Source organism: Symsagittifera roscoffensis, chromosome 1 (assembly GCF_963678635.1).
Source record: "Symsagittifera roscoffensis chromosome 1, txSymRosc1.1, whole genome shotgun sequence".
NCBI classification, from domain to species: Eukaryota; Metazoa; Xenacoelomorpha; order Acoela; family Convolutidae; genus Symsagittifera; species Symsagittifera roscoffensis.
Window position 1 is genome coordinate 49,323,545 of NC_087062.1, and position 12,994 is coordinate 49,336,538.

Below are 12,994 nucleotides of genomic sequence, written 5' to 3' on the forward strand. Positions count from 1 at the left end.
TTTGTGATCAGTAAAAATGTCGAAAAACGACCGGAACATTGACTTTTTTGAAATTTGACAAAAAACTTCAAAAAAACCGCAAAAAAACATCAAAAATCTCGAAAAAATTGCTGAAAAAATTTTGGCAAACAATACACCATTCGATTCCCTTAACTGTGCTTGTGTCCAAAAAAAACATCACTTTTTCGCATTTTCTCAACCAAAATTGATTTATTGGGGCATTTTTGAAAAAAATCGTGATTTTGACCAAAAAAAACGCCCCTTTTTCCCCAAAAAGTGCAACTCATAACATTATTTCGGAAAAACGCCTTCCCAAGTTATATCTTAGAATTTTGTCTTCTACCTACATGCAAAGTTTGAAGAAATTCTATACTGCCGTTTTCGAGAACTTGAATAATTTTTTTATTTTCCTAATTAGGTATTTTTTCTAGTTGACCGGCAAGGAAACCCTACCCTTGCCTAAAGGATTCACAAAGCCGGACCGCGACGACCACCTAGGGGGCAGGGTTGTGTGGTCTATTCTCGACTTTAGTTACTTGCATTGCGTGGGGAAGAATACGAACAGCGCTCAACGCACTCGCAGAAAGAGCACCCTGCGGGTGCTCTTTTTGCTCGAGAACTGTAAGTCGATTTAAATCTTACATATTTCGTCCGAAATTTAACTTTTTTTCTAGTTGTTCTCAGTTAAACTCCCATGATACCTCAAATTGTATTCCTGGAAGGGCATTTTTATAAGTCACTCTGTGGCTCGATCAATTAACTACCAAATACGTTTTGATTTACGAAATGGACTGTTTCAACGAAAACAAGTTTTCGGAAACAGTCCAAATTTTAAATTATGATCCCAAATACAAACAAAGAGAAATCTAATGCGTTGGTTAAACTTACAGAGCCCAGCCCATGTCTTTGTGTTTATTGACTGTTCAAAGACATAACAACTATGTTAAAAACTATATTATTAAAATAAAAACAAAACAAATAATCGAGAAAGAAATTTAAGTTTATCAAAAAAATATGCAAAAAAATCACTTATTTCTTTTTTTAAGTATCACAAAAACCTCAGTTTGAAAAAGATGATACCTGAGAGGCCCGTTTTGACGCGTTACTACAGTTTAGGCACGTTTTGACTTCGCAACTCACAATGATCGATTAACTTTTACGTTTGTTTTACAAACACGCTTTTTTTTACCACAATCAAAATTTCATTACTTCTATACCTCTTGAACAAATTGATGAAAATTTTTGCATCAAAACTAACTTGTCAAGGGTTTTTGAGGTATATAAAAATTGTCTCCAGTTAAATAATGATTTTTTGGCTAATTTTTGAAAAAAAATTAAAAAATTTGACAAAAAAAATTTTTTTTTTTTCAGATTTGGCGATCAAAAAGTGCCTTCTATGATGGACCAGCAAAAAATTTGTTTTTAGGTCATAAGTTTGGCTCACTAGGGTATACAAACTGGCAAAATGTTTATAATAAAAAAGTTTAGAAGAACAGTGATTTTTTGAAAAAAAAAGAAAAAAACGTTAAAAAAGCAGTTTTTGGCGGTAAAATTCTCAAAAAATCAAAAATGAAGTTTTCTCTCTCTTTACTCCAATAAATTAATTCGGCCACGACAATCATTTTTTGTGATCAGTAAAAATGTCGAAAAACGACCGGAACATTGATTTTTTTGAAATTTGACAAAAAACTTCAAAAAAACCGCAAAAAAACATCAAAAATCTCGAAAAAATTGCTGAAAAAATTTTGGCAAACAATACACCATTCGATTCCCTTAACTGTGCTTGTGTCCAAAAAAAACATCACTTTTTCGCATTTTCTCAACGAAAATTGATTTATTGGGGCATTTTTGAAAAAAATCGTGATTTTGACCAAAAAAAACGCCCCTTTTTCCCCAAAAAGTGCAACTCATAACATTATTTCGGAAAAACGCCTTCCCAAGTTATATCTTAGAATTTTGTCCTCTACCTACATGCAAAGTTTGAAGAAATTCTATACTGCCGTTTTCGAGAACTTGAATAATTTTTTTATTTTCCTAATTAGGTATTTTTTCTAGTTGACCGGCAAGGAAACCCTACCCTTGCCTAAAGGATTCACAAAGCCGGACCGCGACGACCACCTAGCATCCTCTTTGACCTGCGGTGCGTTAGTGTTTGCGGGTGTAAGTTTTGAAGTAAGGCCTGGAGGCCATTGGCTGCAAGGCATGTGGCACTCGCAGAAGAAGAGCACCCGAAGGGTGCTCTTTTCTGCTCGAAAACTCAATCTCAGTTAGTTTTTTCTTAACCCTCACACTTTGTCTAACATTTTTTACCTTTCCTTATTCATTTCTCACTGAGACTATTAGCCATGATCGCTAACTTGCATTGCTGGCTGATTATAATGACAAGTCACTCTGCGCCTTGATCAGTTAACAAAGCAAAACATTGTGATTCTTGAAGAGGACTGTTTCAACAAAAACAAGTTTTCGGAAACAGTCCTGTTAACTTATTTTTGGTCTCGTTTTTAAGTTTATCGACTTTTAGTTGTTTTCAGTAGGCTATTTCGACCTGAATTAGGTCCCAAAAGGTTAATTTTGTCTCAAAATGATTAGAATCAATAGAAAAAAAAAAACATTTTTTTTATTTGATAAAAATAGTTGAAATAGAAACGTGAAAAATCTCTTTTTTTTCAAAATTCATCAAATGTAGTTCCAATTGAATTGAATCACTAGGCTACAATTTATGAACCTGTTCAGAATGGCTTTCAAGACCAAAGCCGTAAAATTTCCATATTTAGAGAAAAGTCAAAAAAACACGTTTTTGGTTAACTCAAAAAGGTAGATAAATCGGGTAAAGTCGTCTTTAAACCTATAGGATCCAAAAATGAATTAATTAGGGCATACATGTAGTGTCCTTGTAAGGTCGCTTGCAAAAAATTACAACAATTGTGGTAGCCACTTCCGAAAACAAGTCTTTTTTTTTCGAAATTTGGCCAGTTTTATTTGTAGTAAAGTAAGAAAAAGCTACCAGAGAAAAAAAAGTTGTAAAAACCAAAATTTTCATCCAATTTTGACAATTAAATACTCTAAACCTACTAAAATGACTATGGGAAGCTCAAATATGCTATCAAAACACATTTTTTCTCACTTTTTAAAATTTTCGATTTTTTGATATAAAATGTTGAGTCAGAAACGTGAAAAATCAGTTTTTATCAAAAAGTTAAAAAAAGTTGTTCCAATCAAATTGTTTCAATAGGCCACGCTCTGTGGACTTGTTTAGAAGTGTTAGCATGATCAAAGCCATAAAAATTCCATATTTAGAGAAAAGGCGAAAAAAACACGTTTTTGGTTAATTTTTTCAAAAAAATGACCAAAAAATTAGGAGACGGTCCTGAAAAAAAAAAAATTTTAAAAATAAAGTAATTCTAATTTCTACATAGTTAGACTCTCTAAACAGTCTTCTTTCATCCAATACAAAACAATCTATCCCATTTTTTGGACTCAAATTGAGTTATTGAGTCATTTTTACCAAAAATCGTGTTTTGTTTTTCCGTTTTTGCCCCCCATTTCCGGCCATAAGTCAACATATAGAGTTTTTCTGGCCAAACGGCGTCAAATCGTATCCTTAGAATTGCATTTTGTAGCCGCATGCCAATTTTGAAGAAATTCTGACGAAACGTTTTGGAGATCAGCCCCGATTCCGCCGACAGGGGTATAAGGTTATAAGAAACGAGAACCGGCAGGGACCCTACCCTTGCCTCGCCGTATCTCTGACGCCGAAGCGCGACGACCACCTAGGTCAATCTTTTACCTGCGGTGCATCGGTATTTGCAGTGGTGTAAGTTTTGAAGTGTGGCCTGGGGGCCATTGGCTTCAAGGCATGTGGCACTCGCAGAAAAAGAGCACCCGAAGGGTGCTCTTTTCTGCTCGAAAACTCTAGGTCAATTAATTTTTTCTTAACCTTCACATTTTGTCAAACATTTTTTGACTTTTCCTTCTTCATTACTCACTGAGACTATTAGCCATGATCGCTAACTTGCATTGCTGGCTGATTATAATGACAAGTCACTCTGCGCCTTGATCAGTTAACAATGCAAAACATTGTGATTCTTGAAGAAGACTGTTTCGACGAAAACAAGTTTTCGGAAACAGTCCTGTTAACTTATTTTTGATCTCGTTTTTAAATTTATCGACTTTTAGTTGTTTTCAGTAGGCTATTGGACCTGAATTAGGTCCTAAAAGTTAATTTTGTCTCGAAATGATTAGAAGCAATAGAAAAAAAAAACATTTTTTTTATTTGATAAAAATAGTTGAAATAGAAACGTGAAAAATCTCTTTTTTTCAAAAGTCATCAAAAATAGTTCCAATTGAATTGAATCACTAGGCTACAATGTATGAACCTGTTCAGAATGGTTTTCAAGACCAAAGCCGTAAAATTTCCATATTTGGAGAAAAGTAAAAAAAAACACGTTTTTGGTTAACTCATAAAGGTAGATAAATCGGGTAAAGTCGTCTTTAAACATAAAGGATCAAAAAATGAATTAATTAGGGCATACATGTAGTGTCCTCGTAAGGCCGCTTGCAAAAAATTACAACAATTGTGGTAGCCACTTCCGAAAACAAGTCTTTTTTTTCGAAATTTAGCCAGTTTTATTTGTAGTAAAGTAGTAAAAAGCTACCCGAGAAAAAAAAGTTGTAAAAACCAAAATTTTCATCCAATTTTGACAATTAAATACTCTAAACCTACTAAAATGACTATGGCAAGCTCGAATATGCTATCAAAACTCATTTTTTCTCACTTTTTAAAATTTTTGTTTTTTTGATATAAAATGTTGAGTCAGAAACATGAAAAACCAATTTTTCTCAAAAAGTCAAAAAAAGTTGTTCCAATCAAATTGTTTCAATAGGCCATGCTTTGTGGACTTGTTTAGAAGTGTTAGCATGATCAAAGCCATAAAATTTCCATATTTAGAGAAAAGACGAAAAAAACACCTTTTTGGTTAATTTTTCCAAAAAAATGACCAAAAAATTAGGAGACGGTCCTGAAAAAAAAAAAATTTTAAAAATAAAGTAACTCTAATTTTTACACAGTTAGACTCCCTAAATAGTCTTCTTTCATCCAATACTAAACAATCTATCCCATTTTTTGGACCCAAATTGAGTTATTGAGTCATTTTAACCAAAAATCGTGTTTCGTTTTTCCGTTTTTGCCCCCCATTTCCCGCCATAAGTCAACATATAGAGTTTTTCTGGCCAAACGGCGTCCAATCGTATCCTTAGAATTGCATTTTGTAGCCGCATGCCAATTTTAAAGAAATTCTGACGAAACGTTTTCGAGATCAGCCCCGATTCCGCCGACAGGGGTATAAGGTTATAAGAAACGAGAACCGGCAGGGACCCTACCCTTGCCTCGCCGTATCTCTGACGCCGAAGCGCGACGACCACCTAGGGGGCAGGGTTGTGTGGTATATTCTCTACTTTAGTTATTTGCATCGCGTGGGGAAGAATACGAACAGCGCTCAACGCACTCGCAGAAAGAGCACCCTGCGGGTGCTCTTTTTGCTCGAGAACTGTAAGTCGATTTAAATCTTACATATTTCGTCCGAAATTTAACTTTTTTTCTAGTTGTTCTCAGTTAAACTCCCATGATACCTCAAATTGTATTCCTGGAAGGGCATTTTTATAAGTCACTCTGTGGCTCGATCAATTAACTACCAAATACGTTTTGATTTACGAAATGGACTGTTTCAACGAAAACAAGTTTTCGGAAACAGTCCAATTTTTAAATTATGATCCCAAATACAAACAAAGAGAAATCTAATGCGTTGGTTAAATTTACAGAGCCCAGCCCATGTCTTTGTGTTTATTGACTGTTCAAACACTTAACAACTATGTTAAAAACAATATTATTAAAATAAAAACAAAACAAATAATCGAGAAAGAAATTTAAGTTTATCAAAAAAATATGCAAACAAAATCACTTATTTCTTTTTTTAAGTATCACAAAAACCTCAGTTTGAAAAAGATGATACCTGAGAGGCCCGTTTTGACGCGTTACTACAGTTTTGACTTCGCAACTCACAATGAACGATTAACTTTTACGTTTGTTTTACAAACACGCTTTTTTTTACCACAATCAAAATTTCATTACTTCTATACCTCTTGAACAAATTGATGAAAATTTTTGCATCAAAACTAACTTGTCAAGGGTTTTTGAGGTATATAAAAATTGTCTCCACTTAAATAATGATTTTGTGGCTAATTTTTGAAAAAAAATTAAAAAATTTGACAAAAAAAAATTTTTTTTTTCAGATTTGGCGATCAAAAAGTGCCTTCTATGATGGACCAGCAAAAAATTTGTTTTTAGGTCATAAGTTTGGCTCACTAGGGTATACAAACTGGCAAAATGTTTATAATAAAAAAGTTTAGAAGAACAGTGATTTTTTGAAAAAAAAAGAAAAAAACGTAAAAAAATCAGTTTTTGGCGGGAAAATTCTCAAAAAATCAAAAATCAAGTTTTCTCACTCTTTACTCCAATAAATTAATTCGGCCACGACAATCATTTTTTGTGATCAGTAAAAATGTCGAAAAACGACCGGATCATTGACTTTTTTGAAATTTGACAAAAAACTTCAAAAAAACCGCAAAAAAACATCAAAAATCTCGAAAAAATTGCTGAAAAAATTTTGGCAAACAATACACCATTCGATTCCCTTAACTGTGCTTGTGTCCAAAAAAAACATCACTTTTTCGCATTTTCTCAACCAAAATTGATTTATTGGGGCATTTTTGAAAAAAATCGTGATTTTGACCAAAAAAAACGCCCCTTTTTCCCCAAAAAGTGCAACTCATAACATTATTTCGGAAAAACGCCTTCCCAAGTTATATCTTAGAATTTTGTCCTCTACCTACATGCAAAGTTTGAAGAAATTCTATACTGCCGTTTTCGAGAACTTGAATAATTTTTTTATTTTCCTAATTAGGTATTTTTTCTAGTTGACCGGCAAGGAAACCCTACCCTTGCCTAAAGGATTCACAAAGCCGGACCGCGACGACCACCTAGCACCCTCAAGGTCACGTGACTTACTTTTGTTTTTGGTATTTTCTGAAACCAAAACAATAAGGTCATGCGCCAATATCATGGCCTCAAGCAAAGACGTCTGACTCTACGCATTCCCATTCGCAATGCTTCGGGCGCAAATGCCAATGCTCAATTAATTTTGCTACGTGAAAAAATTTTTAAGGAAAAATTCTGATAAAATTTAACTTAAACTAGCACGAAAAAACGCAAAGATTTCAAAGTGTGAAACAATCAAGTTTTTGCTAATACCGGGCATGCAGTGAGACTGATTTTGGCAAAAATAAAATGGAAAATGAAGGAAAAGGAAAGAAAAATTTGTTCAAAATAAGAACGCAACATCATAAACTTATTTGATTTCTGCTAATTTCACAATTCCGATCAGGCTGATTTCAGATTTTAAGCATAGAATTTACGGTTACGGCTGCTCCCTCTACAGGTCCCAGAGGGACCGAGTGAGCATCCTACCTCGATCCAGGATACCGGATAGTTGTTTTTAATTTTTCACAAAATTCTATTTCACTAATGCTTGTTTGCAATTCCTCATGAGAAGCTGTATGAATTTTAAAAAAATTGATTTTTTTAATCAAAGCTTCCAAGAACAACTGATGTTAGGCGGTAACAAATGCGGTTGGTGAAAACTAGTAACGGATAATGATGAGAAAAATTGTAAGTTTTCAAATGAATTTAAAAAGAGTTTTTTTTTCTTTTTTCTTTTGTAAATCGGGAGAAATGAATCAGTTTTTTTTAAGTTTTCCTCGCACCACCCACTGTTCATAAGTAATGAAGATTCCTGTTCTAGCCGTTTATAAAACTTTGGCAGAAAAAACATCAGAATGATGTAAAGTGTTTTAAAAAAAAGAAAAATTTAAAAATTATGTTTTAAAAAAAAAATATCAAAAACTTGTTATTTTCAAAAGTAAAAAAAGTGAAAATTAAATGCATATTACGATTCAGCGTACCCAACTTAGTGGGTCTAGCATTTTAAATTACCAAAAAATATTGAAAATTGTAGATTTTATGAAGTTTTCATTTTGGCTATTTTTCCTTGTCGCCTCCACTTGAGGCACCTTTGAGCCAACTTGAGAAACTGGAACCTAAACAAGCTGCACAGATGGTCAAAATGAGCCATTTTCAGCGTGATAACACGCCTGGAAGAAAAAAAACTCCAGAAAAGAAAGAAAATTATGAACTTTAACCTTTTTTCTTCTTCAAATGCCGATACTTAGAATAATTTTTCAGCTGAAAAGTTCAAAAAAAATCAGAAAATTCAAATTTTGAAAAAATTTATAAAAAAATCTCATCAGTCTGTTTATTGGAGTCTTCGAGGTTTTGAGAGACCTCATCTGGCGACTAACAACAAGTGAATCACTTGTTTTAAAATTTTGAGAAAGGTCAAAAAAACATGTTTTTTCGACTTTTTTGACAGAATTCCGAAAGCAATATCTTGGCTAAAAACAAGAATGAGGGCCTAAAATTAGTACAAACAGTACTCCCACATAAGGTGCATTAGGTTGGAAACAAAAAATTTACTCTGACTCAAAAATCGTTTTTTAACTTTATTTCTGAACAAGAAATTGAAAAGAAATCAAAAACTTAAAAATTTTTTGAAAAAAATGATTGTTTTGAAAAAGTGCCAATTTTTAGCTGAAACTTTTCATTTTAACTAATAAAGCCAGAGCAATGCCCTTTAAGCTCAAATAAATTAATTATGCAAATTCTCTTCAAGTTTTTTCGTTAAAGCCTTTTATTTTGAAAAAGTATTCAAAAATGGGTAAAAAAAAGTCAAAAAAATCAATTTTCTCCGATTCAAAAACCTCCACTACCATGATGATTAGTGCGTTAGATAGGACTGCTGAGATAAATTTAGACGTTCTTTCATAAGTATATCGAAATTTTTACTTATTTTTGAGAATTAGGCAAAATAAAAACTTTTCCCAAATTGGGCAAAAAGCCCAAATTAGCCCAAACACCTGTTAAAAATTGTTGGGTCAAAAAATCACAAAAGAAAACCCCTATTCGTTTGACATTTTAGGGCCGCATGCAAAAAATTAGACCAATCTAACCTGACAATTTCGAGAATCAACTTTTTTGTCAAAATTCTCTAAAGACCAATTTAGGGAGATTACTTGTACCGGTGGGGGCCCTACCCCACCTAAAAAATTTTTGAAATGCTGGAACGCGGCCACCTAGCACAATCAGGTACTAGTGGCTTGATTTGAGTTTTTAGTTTTTTTCTGGAACCAAAAGAGAGTGTCGTCAAGCATCGACATCTTGAGCTCAAGCAAATACGTGGACTTCTACGCATTCCCATTAGCAATGCGCCCATCGGGCGCAAATGCCAATGCTCAACTAATTTTGCCAGGTGAAAAAATTTGTTTAAAGAAAAATTCTGATAAATTTTAATTTAAACTATCACCAAAAAACGCAAAGATTTCAAAGTGTGAAACAATCAAGTTTTTGCTATTACCGGGCTTGCAATGAGACTGATGTTGGCAAAAGTAAAATAGAAAATGTAGAAAATGGAAAGAAAAAAATTGTTCAAAATAAGAACGCAACATCAAAAACTTATTTGATCTCCGCTCAAATCATAATTCAGATCAGGCTGATTTCAGGTTTTAAGCGTAGAATTTACGGTTACGGCTGCTCCCTTTACAGGTCCCAGAGGGACCGAGTGAGCATCCTACCTCGATCCAGGTTAACGGATAGTTGTTCTTAATTTTTCACAAAATTTTTTTACACTAATGCTTGTTTTCAATTCCTCATGAGAAGCTGTATTAATTTAAAAAAAATTGATTTTATTAATCAATGCTTCCAAGAACAACTGATGTTAGGCGGTTACAAATGCGGTTGTTGAAAACTAGTAAGGGATAATGATGAGAAAAATTGTAAGTTTTCAAATGAATTGAAAACTGTTTTTTTGTTTTTTCTTTTGTAAATCGGTAGAAATGAATCATTTGTTTTTAAAGTTTTCCTCGCACCACCCACTGTTCTTAAGTAATGAAGATTCCTCTTCTAGCCGTTTATAACACTTTGGCAGAAAAAACATCAATATGATGAAACATGTTTTAAAAAAGAGAAAAATTTAAAAATTATGTTTTTTTTTAAAAAAATCAAAAATTTGTAATTTTCAAAATTGAAAAAAAAGTAAAAATTAATAACATATTACAATTCAGCGTACCCAACTTAGTGGGTATAGCATTTTGAATTACCAAAAAATATTGAAAATTGTAGATTTTATGAAGTTTTCATTTTGGCTATTTTTCGTTTTCGCCTCCACTTAAGGCACCTTTGAGCCAACTTGAGAAACTGGAACCTAAACAAGCTATACAGATAGTCTGAATGAGCAATTTTCAGCGTGATAACACGCCTGGAAGAAAAAAAACTGCAGAAAAGAAAGAAAATTTTGAACTTTAACCTTTTTTCTTCTTCAAATGGCGATACTTAGAATAATTTTTCAGCTGAAAAGTTCAAAAAAAATCAAAAAATTCAAATTTTGAAAAAATTTTAAAAAAATCTCATCAGTCTGTTTATTGGAGTCTTCGAGGTTTTGGGAGATCTTATCTGGCGGCTAACAACAAAAGGATCACTTATTATAAAAATTTGAGAAAGATCAAAAAAACATGTTTTTTCGATTTTTTTGACAGAATTCCGAAAGCAATATCTTGGCTAAAAACAAAAATGAGGGCCTAAAATTAGTACAAACCGTACTCCCACATAAAGTACATTAGGTTGGAAACAAAAAATTGACTCTTACTCAAAAATCGTTTTTTAACTTTATTTGTGAACAAAAAATTGTAAAAAAATCAAAAATTAAAAAATTTTTTGAAAAAAACGATTGTTTTGAAAAAGTGCCAATTTTTAGCTGAAACTTTTCATTTTAGCTAAGAAAGCCAGAGCAATGTTCTTTAAGCTCAAATAATTTAATTAAGCAAATTATTTTCAAGTTTTTTCGTTAAAGGCTTTTATTTTGAAAAAGTATTCAAAAATGGGTAAAAAAAAGTCAAAAAAATTAATTTTCTCAGATTGAAAAACCTCCACTGCCATGATAATTAGTTCGTTCGATAGGACTACTGAGATCAATTTAGACGTATTTTCATAAGTATATCAAAATTTTTATTTATTTTTGAGAATTAAGCAAAATAAAAACTTTTCCCAAATTGGGCAAAAAGCCCAAATTAGCCCAAACACCTGTTAAAAATTGTTGGGTCAAAAAGTCACAAAAGGAAACCCCTATTCGTTTGACATTTTAAGGCCGCATGCAAAAAACTAGACCAATCTAACCTGACAATTTCGAGAATCGACTTTTTTGCAAAATTTCTCTATAGTCCATTTGAGGGATATTACTTGTACCGGTGGGGGCCCCTACCCCACCTCAAAAAATTTTGTAATGCTGGAACGCGGCCACCTAGCCGGTCAGGTCTGCGTCCCACCCGCCCTCCGTGACTAATCTTGCTTCCGAGAAAAGAAAGTTTTTCGTTTCACCTTTACCCCATCTCAGGTCAGTTAACCTTGCAAAAAACCCTACTTGAAACGTTCGCATTCACATTACCCCCTACGGGCGCAATGGCGAAGCCCATTTTTTCTTCTCACTGAACTTCTCCGAACAGTTCACATAAAACATTACTATGGTTTTATCTGAAGTGTCCAGCTGTGACTCCGACATTTTTCACGTCGCTGATGTTCCCACAACAGGACCACATGAGTTTCCCACTCAGATACTGTGTCAATTTTGAAAAAAACTGATTTGATTTTTTTGCCGTTTTTCACAAAATAAACTAATTACTTCATTCGAATTAAAAAAAAATACCGAAAAACACTTAAAGGTAGCAAGACATTATTGTGACTGTCGTCTATATCTGTTCTCTTTGTTTAAGGTCAGTGATGCTCCCTAAGTGGGACCACAAGGGTCCCAGGGAGCATCAATAAAGGCTTTAGATAGTATGCCATTTTTGATAAAGACAAAAACGTTGGCCAATTATATTTTTTACAGTCCCTTACCCACTGCAAATGTAAAGACTAGTTTTTTTTTGAAGTTTTCTAAAAATAAGAACTTTTTCATTTGTGATAACTCGTATCACTCATAAATCAATGGAAGACTGGGACTACCCCTGTCAAGCATGAAAAAACATCAAAAAGAAAAAACGTATCTGGTTATTTCAGACGGTGCAATTTTTTATTTTTCAGATTGATTTTGAAAATTCATTCTTCAAATTGTAATGTCAGCCGAAAAAGAACAAAAATTACAAATTCAAACCATTTTTTGACAAACTAAGGCTCTTTACCCAATAGGTTCGAATTTGCGGAGCTGAAACCAACAATCCACAACCATTTTTTATAAATTTTGTTTCATTTTGTTGTTGTACATGTTTTAAATATATTTTTAAAAGCAATTTTTTAAACGTTTTATATTTTTTGACCAGAAAAGTAAGAGCGAAAAAAAAGTACTACAGTTTTTAATCATTTCAAAAAAGGGGGCAAACAGTTGTACCAATGGAATCATATCATTTGAACAAGTTCAAAATAGTTTTCATGATCATTGACTAAAAGCTTACTCAATTTGAGAAATTTCTTTAAAAACATTTTTGGAAACATAAAAAAATGGAAAGAGGAAAAATTTTCTTAAAACTTTTAGAAAAAAATTAATCGGAAAAACTGTAGAGATTATCTTGTGTAAATCACAAATAGATTCAGGCCGCTAGCAAAATTTCAGCAAAAACACTGAAGCCAATTATGAGAACGAAACAATTGTTCCAGAAAATGACAAGTAATATTTAGACCAATTTTACCATAAACCGTCAAAATTAAAAAATCGCAAAAACTACAATTTTTATCCCATTTTGACCTTCAAATACTCTATACCCACTAAATCGACTATTGGGAGCTCGAATCAACCATCAAAGACCATTTTTAATCACTTTCAAAATTTTTTATTTTTTA